The sequence below is a fragment of the Nicotiana attenuata genome, chromosome 7, assembly GCF_001879085.1.
Source record: "Nicotiana attenuata strain UT chromosome 7, NIATTr2, whole genome shotgun sequence".
Taxonomy (NCBI): domain Eukaryota; kingdom Viridiplantae; phylum Streptophyta; class Magnoliopsida; order Solanales; family Solanaceae; genus Nicotiana; species Nicotiana attenuata.
In genome coordinates this window covers 31,909,339-31,926,003 of record NC_031995.1, presented here as the reverse complement: position 1 = coordinate 31,926,003, position 16,665 = coordinate 31,909,339, and positions in this window count along the sequence as shown.

The window sequence follows — 16,665 nt, the reverse complement described above, 5'->3', positions numbered from 1 at the left end:
CCGGCCGGCGGCGGACGGTGGCAAAGGGGTGGAGATACAGTGGGGTACGGTGGGGCTACGGTGTGGCGATTTCCGGCGAGATGTGAGAGTGGGGGTGCGGGGGAGATGAACGAGGGGGTAGGGGGTGTGTTTCGGACATATATATATTAAGTAAAACCAGCTTCAGGACCGTTCGATCAAGGAACCTCGACGGTCCTGATTGAACGAGTCCAAACGACGTCGTTTCACATGGGCTGGGGAATTGGACCAGGCAAGGTTGGACGGGTCTGGGACGGATCAGGCCTATTTTATTCGGGCTCAGCCATTTGGGCCCTAATTCTGGCAGCCCTTTTGCATTTCTTTTGTATTTCATTTTGTATTTTTGTATTTTGTATTTATTCATTTTTCCTTAATTTTAAAAATGCTAAAACAAGACAAAGACTCGATTAAACTATTTAAACTTCCTAAAATTACTTAAAACTCTATTTAGAAATAAAACGCAACAAATAACAATTAAGAGTGCAACAAGACTTTTTCTTTATTCTAAATCTAATTAATACCTAATTAATACTAACAATTGTGAAATTAAAATCCTTAAATGTATGTGCATATTTTCTGTATTTTTTTATGAAAAATGCAACCAATTAATACAAAAACTCAAACAAAAATTCACAAAAAATTGTAAAATAATAAAGAAATCAATTATTTGAAACTTTTGGAATTAATTTGCTTAGGGCAAAAATCACGTGCTCACAGTGCACAACCATTTTTACCCTTTGCGATCTCAGCCCATTGTCCGCGATCGCGCAGACTATTTCTGCCCAGTTATTTTAATACCCCAAAAACAGAACACTTACGGGATTTAATAAAAATTTCACAAACCTCTTCTTCTCCAAAGCTCTTAGGCGATTTTTGAAGCTCTTCTTCACCATAACCTCTTGGGTAAGTAATCTTTAACTTATTTTCTTCCATTTTCATCAACATCTATTAGATTTCTAGGCTTAAAACATGGAATTAAAGGTAGAAAATTGGTCATTTGGGTAGAGTTAGGGCTTTTTGATTTTTCTTGATTTAGACCTCATTTTGGGGTCGAATTTGAAAATAAATTATATATTTGGGCTCGTGGATAAATGGGTGATTTGATTTTGGTCCGAACCTCGTATTTTGACCAAGTGGGCCCGGGGTCGATTTTTGAGTTTTTGGAAAAAATGATGGAAAAGCTATAATTAGGCATTGGGTTCGTATTGTTTAACATTTATTGATGTATTGAAGTCATTGTATAGATACAATTGATTTGGAGCCGAATTCGAGAGGAAAGGCGGTTATTGAGGATTGAATTGGCCGTGGAAGTTTGAGGTAAGTGTTTGGTCTAACCTTAGCTTGAGGGATTAGGAGTTGAGTCCTATTTGCTATGTGGTAATTGTCGAGTACGACGTATAGGCATGGTGACGAGTATCTATACGTTGGTGTCTAGCATGACCGTGAGTCTTTAAATTGTGAATATCTTGATTCCGTTGTATTCCTCTTACCTTGGTGATGATTCCTATTTGTTGTGAAATGCTTGTGAAAGGAAATTGTGACCTATGAACATCGAGGAGCATTGGCTCAAGTTATATTACAAATGTGAAAGTATATGAAATGATTAAACCCTTTGGAGCATTGGCTCAAGTGGTAAAGTGAGATATGAAATAAAAGTGAAAGAAAGAGAAAGAGTATTTAAATTGTTCCCTTGCCGGGATATTGTTGCTTATTGATTATTTTCCCTTGCCGGGACGTTGAGATTGTTGATGTTGTACCCTTGCCGGAATTTAATTATTTTATTGTGTTCCCTTGCCGGGATTTCTATTATTATTTTGTTTATTCCCTTGCCCTTGTTTGTGATTGTTGTTTGGGTGAGGAAGAGTGTTAAAGCACGAAGGGTGATGCCGTGCATTGTTTGTTTATTGTGAGGAAAGGGTGTAAAGCATGAAGGGTAATGTCGTGCATTGTTTGTTTATTGTGAGGAAAGAGTGTAAAGCACGAAGGTTAATGCCGTGCATTGTTTGATATTGTGAGGAAAGAGTGTAAAGCACGAAGGGTGATGCCGTGCTGCATGATGTACCATTCCGTGCCTATTCTATTGATTATATGTGAGGAAAGAGAGTAAAAGCACGAAGGGTGATGCCTTGCACATTTTATTATTCTAATTTCTTGGTGAGGACGAGAGTAAAAGCACGGAGGGTGATGTCGTGCACTTGTCTTTCATTTTCCTGATTTTTTTGCTGATAATTGAGTCATGTTGTCCTTTACTTCTATTTATTGATTTTTTTGTTGTTATCGGTTCAACTGCATTAATTGTCTTATTCCACTATTACTGTGATTCTTTGTGTTGACATTTTCCTTTATTGTGTTACTTGTTATTATTGGCTCAAAGTATCCTTGCACAACATTATGCTTCGAATTTATGCTATAATTGCTACATGTTTATGTGACTTAATTGCTACTTGACATCTAGCATACTAAAAATTAAATTGCCTATTTGCTCCTTAAAGTCCATAATTAATTGTTACTTGTCATTTCTTGTTTTCCTCAGTGAGTCATAATTATTGTGTACTTGTTGTCTTATGAATTCGTATTAATTGTTGTGTTTGTTGGAGTAAAGTGCATTTGGAAGAACTGTAGATTTAATGAAATGGGAGCGGGTGGTACGCCTACCACGAGATTTAATGAAATGGGAGCAGGTGGTACGCCTACCACGAGATTTGATTATTGAGAAATGGGATCGGGTTGCACGCCTGCAACAAGATATGTACTGATAGTGAAATTTGCTTTTATTTCCCCTATCCATGTTAAAGTTAAATTATTGATGTTCTTTATTATTTTCTTGAAAGTCTGTATTATCTGCTACCCCCGAAGCATGTTCCCTTCCCATTTAAAATGTTTGTTCTTGTTATTTTCCCGTTGTAGATATATATATAACTGTACAGGTTTTCGTGGTAGTCCTGTTTAGCCTCATCACTACTTCGCCGAGGTTAGGCTAGGCACTTACCAGCACATGGGGTCGGTTGTGCTGATACTACACTCTGTGCTCTTTTGCACAGACCCAGGTCCCGGACAGCAGCAGTAGCTCGGGAGCCAGCCTTCAGTTCACTGAGACACCGAGGTAGCCTTGCAGGCGTCCGCAGGCTCGGCGTCTCCTCTATTTTTATTTATGATCTGTTATCTCTTATATTCGAGGCAGACAGTGTTACTTTCTTTCAAACGGTTGTATGTAGTGAATCTTAGTAGTCCGTGAATGTTATGACACCAGTTCTGGGTAGAGGCACATGTGGATTTTTTTTTCCTTATTATTTGGTTTATATCGTTTAAGTCTTCCGTTAAAATACAAATTCCGCTGTTGTTCAATTATTTATTTCCTGTTAATTAAATTGGTAAAAATGGATTTTAAACAAAAGCATTTATGGATTCTAGATGTGTGGCTTGCCTAGCTTCTACGAGTAGGCGCCATCAAAACCCCCGAGGGTGGGAATCCGGGTCGTGACAAGTTGGTATCAGAGCTCTAGGTTACACAGGTCTCACAATTCACGGACAAGCTCAGTAGAGTCTGAGGGATCGGTACGGAGACGTCTGTATTTATCCCCCAGAGGCTACGGAGTTAGGAAAACTTCACACTTGTTCTTTCTATCGTGCGGTTTTGTTTCTCAAATGCTAAATTGAAACCTCTACTCTTGTCCCTTCGCGAAAGGCAAGGTCATGTACCGCTTCTTCAGCTGAGCAGCAGCACAGACCAGTGATAGATCAGCTACGTCTTCTGAGGCTTTGTGGAGGTTGGATAAGTTTCACCAAGCTCTTCACTACTACATTCAGCGGTGCATCTACTGAGGATCCCCAGGATTATCTAGACAGCTATCATGAGGTTCTCAGGAACATGGGGATCGTGGAGACCAATGGGGTCGATTTTGCTACCTTTCGTTTGTCTGGATCCGCCAAGACCTGTTGGAGAGATTATTGATTGGCTATACCAGTTAGGTCACCAGCTTTGACTTGAGAACAGTTCACGCAGCTATTTCTGGAGATGTTTCTCCCCATCACTTAGAGAGAGGTCTATCGGGGGCAGTTTGAGCGTCCCCAGCAGGGGTTCTATGACTGTTACTCAGTACGAGATCAGATTCATCGACTTGGCTCGTCATGCTCTTATCATACTTCCCACCGTGAGAGAGAGTGAGGAGGTTCATTGAGGGACTCGTCCAGCCCGCCCAGTTAGCTAGAGGTGGAGGTAGAGGTATTAGAGGTGGAGGTAGAGATGCTAGAGGTGGAGGTAAAGGTATTAGAGGGGGAGGTGCAGGTACTGTTCTGGTATGTGGTAGAGAAGCTTCGATTTTATTCTGCACCGTATCTCGTCATGCCTAGTGATTCTTTGAGTGCTCTGTTTATATGTCTACGCCGGTGGGTGATTCTATTGTGGTGGATTGCGTCCATTGTTCACGTATAGTGGTTATTGGAGGTTTTGAGACTCGTGTAGATTTGCTTCTTCTGGTCATGGTTGGTTTCGATGTTAATTGGGGATGGACTAGTTATCACCTTACCACGCTATCTTGGACTGCCATGCCAAGACCGTGACCTTAGCTTTACCGGGAATGCCTTGTTTAGAGTGGAGAGGGACTCCTGGTCATTCTACCCGCAACGTTATATCGTATGTGAAGGCTCGGCGTATGGTCGAGAAGAGGTGTTTGGCCTATTTGGCATATGTTCATGATTCTAGTGCTGAGGTCCCTTCTATTGATTCTGTGCCCGTTGTTCGTGAGTTTCCGGATGTTTTCCCTTCAAACTTGCCGGGTATGCCACCCGACAGGGATATTGACTTCTGCATTGATTTGTCTCCGGGCACTCAGCCCATTTTTATTCCGCCGTATCGTATGGCCCCGTCTGAGTTGAAAGAGTTGAAGGAACAGTTGCAAGATTTGCTTGAGAAGGGTTTCATTAGACCCAGTGTTTCGCTTTGGGGTGCGTCGGTGTTGTTTGTTAAAAAAAAGAATGGGTCAATGAGAATGTGTATTGATTACCGGATATTGAGCAAGGTAACGATCAAGAATAAGTATCCGCTGCCGAGGATTGATGATTTGTTCGACCAGCTTCAGGGTGCCAGGGTATTTTCCAAGATTGACTTGCGATCTGGCTACCATCAGTTGAGGATTAGGGCATCCGATGTCCCTAAGACAGCTTTCCGCACTCTGTACATGCATTATGAGTTCTTGGTTATGTCATTCGGGTTGACAAATGCCCCAGCAGCTTTCATGGACTTGATGAACCGAGTGCTCAGGACTTATTTGGACTCATTCGTGATAGTTTTCCTTGATGATATTTTAATATATTCCCGCAGCCGAGAGGAGCACGAGCAGCATCTTAGAGTGGTTCTTCAGACTTTGAGGGACAGTCAGTTGTATGCCAAGTTTTTGAAGTGTGAGTTCTGGTTGAGTTCAGTTGCATTCCTGGGTCATGTTGTATCAGCAGAGGGTATTCAGGTGGACCCAGAGAAGATTGAGGCAGTCAAGAACTGGCCTAGACCAGCATCAGCTACAGCGACTCGGAGTTTCTTGGGGTTGGCAGGCTACTATCGACGGTTCGTGGAGGGGTTTTCATCTATTGCAGCCCCGATAACCAGGTTGACCCAGAAGGGGTGCCTAGTTCAGATGGTCGGACGAGTGTGAGGTGAGCTTTCAGAAGCTCAAGATAGCTCTGACTACGGCACCGGTATTGGTTTTGCCCACAGGTTCAAAACCTTATACAGTTTATTATGATGCTTCTCGTATTGGGCTTGGAGCAGTGTTGATGCAGGATGGCAGGGTCATTGCCTATGCTTCACGGCAGTTGAAGATTCATGAGAAGAACTATCCGGTTCATGATTTGGAGTTGGCAGCCATAGTTCACGCATTGAAGATTTGGAGGCATTATCTGTATGGCATGGCATGTGAGGTGTTCACGGATCACAAGAGTCTTCAGTACTTGTTCAAGCAAAAGGAGTTGAATTTGAGGCAGAGAAGGTGGTTGGAGTTGTTGAAGGATTATGATATTACCATTTTAAATCAACCGAGAAAGGCCAATGTGGTGGCCGATGCTTTGAGCAGGAAGTCAACGCATTTCTTTCCTGTGGCAGTCTCCTATTCATCCGAGAGGTTAGCTGAGATCTACATTGGGGAGATTGTTTGTCTTCATGGTGTGCCCTTATCTATCATTTCGGACCGAGTTACGCAGTTTACCTTGCGCTTTTGGAGAGCAGTTCAGCGAGAGTTGGGCACACGGGTTGAGTTGAGCACAGCATTTCATCCCCAAACGGACGGTCAGTCCGAGCGGACTATTCAAATTTTGGAGGCTATGCTCCGAGATGGTGTTATTGACTTTGGAGGCTCGTGGAATCAGTTTTTGCCTTTAGCCGAGCATCCAGATGGCTCCTTATGAGGCTTTATATGGTAGGCGGTGTCGGTCTCCGGTTGGATGGTTTGAGCCGGGAGAGGCTTGGTTGTTGGGTACAGATTTGGTTCTGGAGGCCTTGGACAAGGTCAGGATCATTCAGGATAGGCTTCGTTCAGCTCAGTCCAGGCAAAAGAGTTATGAAGACCGCAAGTTTCGAGATGTGGCTTTTATGGTTGGTGAGCGGGTATTGCTCCGAGTGTCGCCTATGAAGGGCGTGATGAGGTTTGGGAAGAAGGGCAAGCTTAGCCCTAGGTTCATTGGTCCGTTTGAGATTCTTGATCGAGTGGGAGAGGTGGCTTATAGACTTGCTTTGCCGCCGAGCTTATCAGCCGTGCATCCAGTGTTTCATGTGTCCATGCTTCGGAGGTATCACGGCGATCTAGCCCACGTGTTAGATTTCAGCACTGTCCAGTTGGACAAGGACTTGTCTTTTGAGGAGGAGCCGGTAGCTATCCTAGGCCGGTAGGTTCGTCAGTTGAGATCCAAGAGTTTCCCTTCTGTTCGTGTTCAGTGGAGAGGTCAGCCTCCTGAGGCTTCGACCTGGGAGTCCGAGTCCAATATGCGGAGCCGTTATCCTCATCTTTTCCCTGACTCAGGTACTTCCTTCTTCTGTCCGTTCGAGGACGAACGGTTGTTTTAGAGGTGGAGAATGTGACGACCCAAAGGGTCATCACCTGTTTTTAATTAATTCTGTGCTTCTGAGGCCTTAAAAACCTCATTTAGAGTCACCTCGAATTGCGTGCGCAGTCTGGGCGCGTAGCCGGAAAGCTTAAATATGAAATTCTGTGAAAAATGCTAAGTTTTTTATGTTAAAATGAATAAATTTGACTTTGGTCAACATTTCGGGTAAACGGACCCGGACCCATGATTTGACGATCCCAGAGGGTCCGTAGAAAAATATGGGACTTGGGCGTATGCCCGGAATCGAATTCCGAGGTCCCGAGCCCGTGAAATGAATTTTTAAAAGAAATTGTTAAGGAAATTTGAAATGATATTTGATTGGAACGTGTTGGTATCGGGCCCGTATTTTGGTTCCGACGCCCGGTACAGGTCTTATATGTGAATTAAGATATTTCTGTGAAATTTGGTTAAAAACGGACGTCGTTTGACGTGATTCGGACTTGAATTGCTAAATTTTATACTTGATGAAGTTTGAGAAAATTCTTTGATTTTGAGGATTAATCCGATGTTCATGATGTTATTTTGGTGATTTGATCGCACGAATAAGTCCGTAGGATGCTTTTGAAGTTGTGTGTATATTTGGTTTGGAGCCCCGAGGGCTCGGGTGAGTTTTGAATAGGTGTCGGGGTGTTTTAGACTTGGAAAAATCTGGTTTTTCTACAGCTTTTGGTGTCCAGTGATTTGTACTATGCGATCGCATAAGTAGGCTCGCGATCGCATAGAGTAATCTTCAGGGGTCCTGTTTTTGTTATTCGCGATCGCATAAGTCCCTCCGCGATCGCGAAGGGTAAATTCTGGGAGTCCATAATTCGTTCTATGCGATCGCATTCCCCCTTCCACGATCGCAATGTGTAAAGTCCCAGCCTTCATCTTTCTTCTACACGATCGCGTGGTATTGTCCGCTATCGCAGTGCACAACCATTTTTACCCTTTGCGATCGCAGCCCATTGTCCGCGATCGTGCAGACTATTTCTGCCCAGTTATTTTAAAACCCCAAAAAACAGAACACTTACAGGATTTGTTAAAAATTTCACAAACCTCTTCTTCTCCAAAGCTCTTAGGTGATTTTTGAAGCTCTTCTTCACTATAACCTCTTGGGTAAGTAATCTTTAACTTATTTTCTTCCATTTTCATCAACATCTATTAGATTTCTAGGCTAAAAACATGGAATTAAAGGTAGAAAATTGGGCATTTGGGTAGAGTTAGGGCTTTTTGATTTTTCCTCATTTAGACCTCGTTTTGGGGTCGAATTTAAAAACAAATTATATATTCGGGCTCGTGGATGAATGGGTGATTTGATTTTGGTCTGAACCTCGTGTTTTGACCAAGCGGGCCCGGGGTCGATTTTTGAGTTTTTGGAAAAAATGATGGAAAAGCTATAATTAGGCATTGGGTTCGTATTGTTTAGCACTTATTGATGTATTGAAGTCATTATTGTATAGATACAATTGATTTGGAGCCGAATTCGAGAGGAAAGGCGGTTATTGAGGATTGAATTGGCCGTGGAAGTTTGAGGTAAGTGTTTGGTCTAACCTTAGCTTGAGGGATTAGGAGTTGAGTCCTATTTGCTATGTGGTAATTGTCGAGTACGACGTATAGGCATGGTGATGAGTATATATACGTTGGTGTCTAGCATGACCGTGAGTCTTTAAATTGTGAATATCTTGATTCCGTTGTATTCCTCTTACCTTGGTGATGATTCCTATTTGTTGTGAAAAGCTTGTGAAAGGAAATTGTGACCTATGAACATCGAGGAGCATTGGCTCAAGTTATATTACAAATGTGAAAGTATATGAAATGATTAAACCCTTTGGAGCATTGGCTCAAGTGGTAAAGTGAGATATGAAATAAAAGAGAAAGAAAGAGAAAGACTATTTAAATTGTTCCCTTGCCGGGATATTGTTGCTTATTGATTATTTTTCCTTGCCGGAACGTTGAGATTATTGATGATGTACCATTGCCGGGATTTAATTGTTTTATTATGTTCCCTTGCCGGGATTTCTGTTATTATTTTGTTTATTCCCTTGCCCTTGTTTGTGATAGTTGTTTGGATGAGGAAGAGTGTTAAAGCACGAAGGGTGATGCCGTGCATTGTTTGTTTATTGTGAGAAAAGAGTGTGAAGGACGAAGGGTGATGCCGTGCATTATTTGTTTATTGTAAGGAAAGAGTGTAAAGCACGAAGGGTGATGCCGTGCATTGTTTGCTATTGTTAGGAAAGAGTATAAAGCACGAAGGGTGATGCCGTGCCGCACGATGTACCATTCCGTGCCAATTCTATTGATTTTATGTGAGGAAAGAGAGTAAAAGCACGAAGGGTGATGCCGTGCACATTTTATTATCCTAATTTCTTGGTGAGGACGAGAGTAAAAGCACGAAGGGTGATGCCGTGCACTTGTCTTTGATTTTCCTGATTTTTTTGCTGATAATTGAGTCATGTTGTCCTTTACTTCTATTTATTGATTTTCTTGTTGTTATCGGTTCAAGTGCATTAATTGTCTTATTCCACTATTACTGTGATTCTTTGTGTTGACATTTTCCTTTATTGTGTTACTTGTTATTATTGGCTCGAAGTATCCTTGCGCAATATTATGCTTCGAATTTATGCTATAATTGCTACATGTTTATGTGACTTAATTGCTACTTGACATCTAGCATACTAAAAATTAAATTGCCTATTTGCTCCTTAAAGTCCATAATTAATTGTTACTTGTCATTTCTTGTTTTCCTCAGTGAGTCATAATTATTGTGTACTTGTTGTATTATGAATTCGTATTAATTGTTGTGTTTGTTGGAGTAAAGTGCATTTGGAAGAACTGTAGATTTAATAAAATGGGAGCGGGTGGTACGCCTACCACGAGATTTAATGAAATGGGAGACCACGAGATTTGATTATTGAGAAATGGGATCAGGTTGCACGCCTGCAACGAGATATGTACTGATAGTGAAATTTGCTTTTATTTCCCCTATCCGTGTTAAAGTTAAATTATTGATGTTCTTTATTATTTTCTTGAAAGTCTGTATTATCTGCTACGCCCGAAGCATGTTCCCCTCCCATTTAAAATGTTTGTTCTTGTTATTTCCCGTTGTAGATATATATGTAACTGTACAGGTTTTCGTGGTAGTCCTGTCTAGCCTCGTCACTACTTCGCCGAGGTTAGTAGGCACTTACCAGCACATGGGGTCGGTTGTGCTGATACTACACTCTGTGCTCTTTTGCACAGACCCAGGTCCCGGACAGCAGCAGTAGCTCGGGAGCCAGCCTTCAGTTCACTGAGACACCGAGGTAGCCTTGCAGGCGTCCGCAGGCTCGGCGTCTCCTCTATTTTTATTTATGATCTGTTATCTCTTATATTCGAGGCAGACAGTGTTACTTTCTTTCAAACGGTTGTATGTAGTGAATCTTAGTAGTCCGTGAATGTTGTGACACCAGTTCTGGGTAGAGGCACATGTGGATTTTTTTTCCTTATTATTTGGTTTATATCGTTTAAGTCTTCCGTTAAATTGCAAATTCCGCTATTGTTCAATTATTTATTTCCTGTTAACTAAATTGGTAAAAATAGATTTTAATCAAAAGCATTTATGGATTCTAGATGTGTGGCTTGCCTAGCTTTACGAGTAGGCGCCATCACGACCCCCGAGGGTGGAAAGTCCGGGTCGTGACAAATGGCCTGGGGGTATTCTTGTTGTTGATGTTGTGTTATGGTACGTTTACCTATATGAGTTTTGCCTCGTGAAAGTTGTGAGAAAACGCCTTATGTGCTATCTGTCCTTTTCCTTACGATGTTAGCTGGAATGATCTATGTTAGAACACTTGCACATTTATACACGTAGTTAAACACCCCTTTTGGTTAAGAAGCTCTCCTGATATTGTTGAGTATAGATGTGCACCCTCGTTTTGCTTGTCATATATGTGAGAGTGGCTCTAGTTAGCAAGAGAGTCGTCAGCACGACCATGAGGTATGATGAGGGCACAAGATGCCAAGTGTTAGGGTTCAGGTATTGAGACCCGTGAGCGCTAATTCTGTTCAAGGTTCCGAACTTCGTGGATTTGTTGGCTAAGACGTGATGTGAAAGCTGTCGTAGTTTCTGAGTTATTACTTGCCTTTACTGCATTTGTGTTTTTTAGGATTTTGATTTATGTTTCTGCTCACTCTTCTATGTCATTATTATGGTGTTTCCGCTATTACTTGTTGTTTCCTTTCCTTATTGAGATAATTGTATTGTTAGTCATATAGTGTAACCTTTATATATACATCATGTTCTGTTGTCTTATGCCTATACTTGTACCGTTATTTTAGACCAGTAGTGTCTTGACTGTTCCTCGTCACAACTCCACCGAGATTAGTCTTGATACTTACTATAATAATAGTAATTTTCTTTACTTATTGAATAATAATATTTTATCATTTACCCTAGCCATTTTATATATTCTACCTCATATCTTATTTTTCTTTATAATATTGCAAATTTATTCTTCATATTATTGGTACATAACATCACGAAACGATAAAAAACAGTACAATCTATCCAAACATTATCAAAACGATACAGTACAATATAATACTATACGATACATTATGAAACGTTACATAACAACTAGAGGTGTACATAGGGTGGGTTGGTTCGGATTTTTCAATTACCAAATCAAACCAATCGTCTCGGATTTTTAAATTTACAAACCAAACCAATCTAACAAAAGTCGGGTTTTTCAATCACGGTTTTTCTCGCATTTTTTAGATTTTTCGGGTTTTTTTCCGACAAAATCTTCCTAGCATAAAGTTTATAATTTGTGCTATAATATTTCTTAGGTCCTAGTAGGATAAAACTATATAAGATGTTACCCAATAAAATAATACAAAATAATGTGAGATGAGTCATAATTATACTAAAATACTCAACAAATCGCACAAGATAAACATTGCTAATTAATAAGCCATAATAAAAATAAACATAATCTAAAAGTACTAAGTAATGTTAAAATAAGTACGACTAATAAGTATAAGTATTAATTACATGACTAAATAATATTAAAAGTGAGTTATGCATATTTACTATCTAAATCAATGTGACACTAAAATAATAAATATCCAATACTATTAACATTTCTAGTATTGAATTGATTTTTTTTTTGGTTAGCATTAGTGTTGATTTGATTTTGCTTTGGGCTTTATTTGAGTTGCTAACTTTTATGGGCTATAAAATATATTTGATCATTCAAAAGTTATAAGTCCAATCTTGGAATATAATTCATTAAAAGAGAGAACTATTAAAGAGTTTAAATTATATTTATAAATTACATTACAATAATTATTTTTATGTATAAAATATTTTTAAAACTTGTATACGTGTAATGTCGGGTTGGTTTGGTTTCGGTTTGACTTTTAGTTAAAACCAAATCAAACCAATTATGATGAGGTTTTTTTTGTAACACCAAACCAAATCAAATCAAACCATAATCGGATTTTTTTTCCTTAGTTTAACTCGAATTATCGATTTGCTGCGATTTATCGATTTCCTTTCTACTCCATTAATAACAACCATTTACATACTCGTGCCATCAATACCAAATTAAGAGGTCGTTGTCATCTGCTTTATTTGGACAACAAATGTTTTCTTCTCCAACTTCGGGATAATAGTAATTAACTTCTTCAACAACTTTAATCACTTTAAAATAAGGAAACCAAAAAAATGAAAATAATTTAAATATAAAGATATTCAACAATTGTTATAATTCATACCAAATTCAAAAATCCATTATCCATGTACAAATAGGAAATAAAAGAGAAGGGAAACACCAAATACTTAATGCACTTAATATAAAAGAAAAATATGCTAATAATAATTTCAAAATTTGTATCAAAGTCAGCAAATACTAAACTATTTTATTGTAAATAAGTTTAGAATCACTATTTAGAACAATAAGAACATCAAACTACAGGTAAATTACCTTAAGGTGAATAAAAAAGGGAAAGAAAGAACATAAAGTTCAGTTACCGTAACACACGTGATTTTAAGATAAGAGGCATGGATTATCTCGTTTGGCACAAGGGATAAAGAATAATTAATTCCGGTATTAAATTTAAGAAGACTTAATTTCATGTTTGGTTGGTAGATATAATTAATCACGGAATTAGTCATTTCGGATTGTAGTGTTTTTTTATCTCAATCGAAAGATGGAATAACTAATCTCGGGATAATTAATCCTAGGATAACTTCTTTCCAACCAAACAACCCCTTGGTACTAGTAGTATGTAGATCTGGAGAGGAAGTTTAGTTTTTATCACAAAATTAAAGGGAAAAATGAACAATTGTGTCTTATAACTAACCTAAAACCAATTAGTGTGAATTTTTTTTTTAATTATCTCTGCATCTCCACAAGACCCCTAATTACATCAACTAATAGGCATTTTCCATGTATACAAATTGGTTAAAGCTTTGCCATACATACATAAAAAGATTGCATATTTGTGCCGTTGTTCGGTTTAATTTATCATTTGCGCTTTTACTTTAAGAGGAAGAAAGTAGACAACTCCATGCCTGAATTTAGTCGTAATAATCTATTAATTTAGTTAGATAATTTTCACATATTCTTAGCAAACGAAGTATTTAATTGATTAATTAGAGAATTTTTTTTTTGTACTTTTTCTNATATAATGGCATTGTGGTTAAGTCAAGTGACAATCTATCAAAAAGCCACTTTGCATTCTTAAAGTGATTTAAGGGGGAAGTTTTCAAATAAGAAAATAGAATTTATATGGAATCCCATTTAACGGAAATCTTAGTTTTTTTTTTTAAATTTAGTTTGACTCTTCTATGGCAATCTTCAATTCAATTTTGTTATTGATCTTTAATTGTTTCATCTCCAGCTAAGTAGTTTCCCTAGTCCAGACAAATATGAAAAAGCGAAAAAGTAAGGATCCACTAAGATAATTAAAAGTTATATCAATTTCCTATAAAGATGCAGATATCAAAAAAAGAGAGAGAGAAGACAAGCATGGATATAAAAACCTATAGGAATTACTTTAACAAAAAGGAAGACGAAATAAATAAAGCTATATGAACTTTTAAAAAGGAGAATAAATTGTTCGTCCATACTAGGGGTGTTCGTCGGTCGGTATGATACGGTATTTAGACATTTCGGTTCGATATTTTCGATATTCGGTTTCTTAAAATTCTATACCAATACCGTACCTAATTAAATTCGGTATGGTACGGTTTTTCTCCCTTCGGTTTCGGTTTATTCGGTTCAGTAACTTCGGTTTATTCGGTTTGAATACTAACTAGTGCATAGAGCCATAGACTCTAATATTCTTAATTAAATTACTCAAAAATACAAAACTGAAAATGTTTGTTGACAAAAAATTTGTTCAAAACTAGCAAATATCGACCCAAATAGAGAAAATTGTACATAAAAGAATATTTGATCGTTAGAAATGTCTTGTTATTTGTTTAGAGTTAATTGATGACTTAGAGAATAAAGGAAAGTAAAATTTAGATTTTTTATATTTATGTTATAATTGATAATATATGTTTTGTATAATATAATATATATTTCGGTGCGTTATCGGTATTTCGGTATTTTATTTTAAAATACCAAATACCATACCTAATACCAATTTTTTTATAAACTTAAACCAAATACCATACTAAATATCAAAATACCGTATACCAAATACCAAAATTTTTGGTTTCGGTACTGTAATTCGGTATTTACCAAATTATGCACAGCCCTAGTCCACACCGTGCATTTGATATAAATTACTGTTTATGTGTTTGAAATATAGTAACTAAGAGAGTTTTATTTGTTTTCACGTTTTTTCTTTTATTCATACAAAAATAGAAGTTTTACTACAAGGGGAAAATGACAAACAACAAATATATTGAAAGGAAGATTGATTTTATTAGAAGAAGAATAAAGGAAGATTGAAAGTAATGATATATATATATAAAAGACGAAAATTTAAAATGTGATGAACAAAATGGTATTAGCAAAAAAAAAATTAACCAAATGGCAAGCTAATAAAAAGTCACTTGACAATTTTAGGACAAAACTGATAATTAATACTTTAAAAAGGAAACAGGATTAATGGAAAGTAACTGAGTGAAATTATCTAAAGTATAATAATAAAATTAGTTGAATGAAGTTATCTAAAGCATTAAATAATTTAAGTAATCTAAATAACGTATTAAAATATATAGAGAGAGATACGAATATTTGAAATGAGATTTTTTTTTTTTGAAAGATAAACGAATATTACTTTTAAATTTTGCCTCTAATTTCTAAGATCTAAAATAAATATAGTTATAAAATTAGTTACACACATAAAAGTAAATAACGAAAATTTAAAATAAAATTTAAACTCAATATTTTATATTTAAAATAAAGGAGAACATAAATTTACGCTTGAAATAACGACAGTTTAAGATATATATCTAAGATTTATGTATTTTTTGTTATGTGTAATAATAATAATAATAATAATAATAATAATAATAATAATAATAATAATAATAATAATAATAATAGTTTATATTCTTCTACCTATTTATTCTGTTAAAAATTCAAACAAAAATTTATCCAAGCTTTTGAATTAAAAAAGAAAACTCCAAAGACGAAAAAATACCTTGAGATTTTGACAAAGTATAAAGTATGAGCATATGCACTTCTATATTTTTGTTTATTATTAAATTAAATACTAGATGAAATAATTATATCAAATTTTATAGTAAGGAAAATAATATAGAATGAGGGGGTGTACATAGTCTGAGAAAATTGATACTTTGAGTAATGTAAAAAATAAATAAAGACAATAAATAAATTGTCACGACCTAAACCGATGGGCCCCGACGGGCACCCGGTACCTTACTCAACCGAGTACCAACGTAACGTATCTTTCGTATCATACTATCATAGGTAACTGGGCCAACATGGCCACAACTCGTAATGTATAATTATAAGTGGGAAAGCACTGTATCAACAAACCATTTTTCTTAAACATGAATACATATGGGCCGTCAAGGACTTTGACATACTGTATAAAATGAACATCTGTCTACAAAGCCTCTAAGAGTATTGACATCAAATGGGACAGGGTACCGGCCTACCCATAAGTCTGTAGCAAAACTCTGACACGATGACTCATACACTCGGATGCACTTCGAATGAGGTGGAGTCTTACCGACCCTTCGCTGAATGCTAACGTCGTCTACTATGAGGGCTCGTTAAACTGATTGTCTATACTTGCAGGAATGAATGCAGCGTCCCCAAAAAAACGACGTCTGTACGAATAATGTACCGAGTATGTAAGACACGTAAATAAGTATATAAAAGACATGGAAGAAACATGGAGTAAATGACTAAACCTGTAAGTCTGGATAACTCTATAAATCATGAAATACATATAGCGTCATGCATATGCGCATGAATGTCATGCCGTGCATAGGTACATGTGTTCATAACATCTTCAAGCCTCTGAGGGCATCCCCTTATATCATCTCGGCCACTGTGGGCAAAATCATCAACGTATACCAGCTGATCAGGTGGTGGTGCGTAT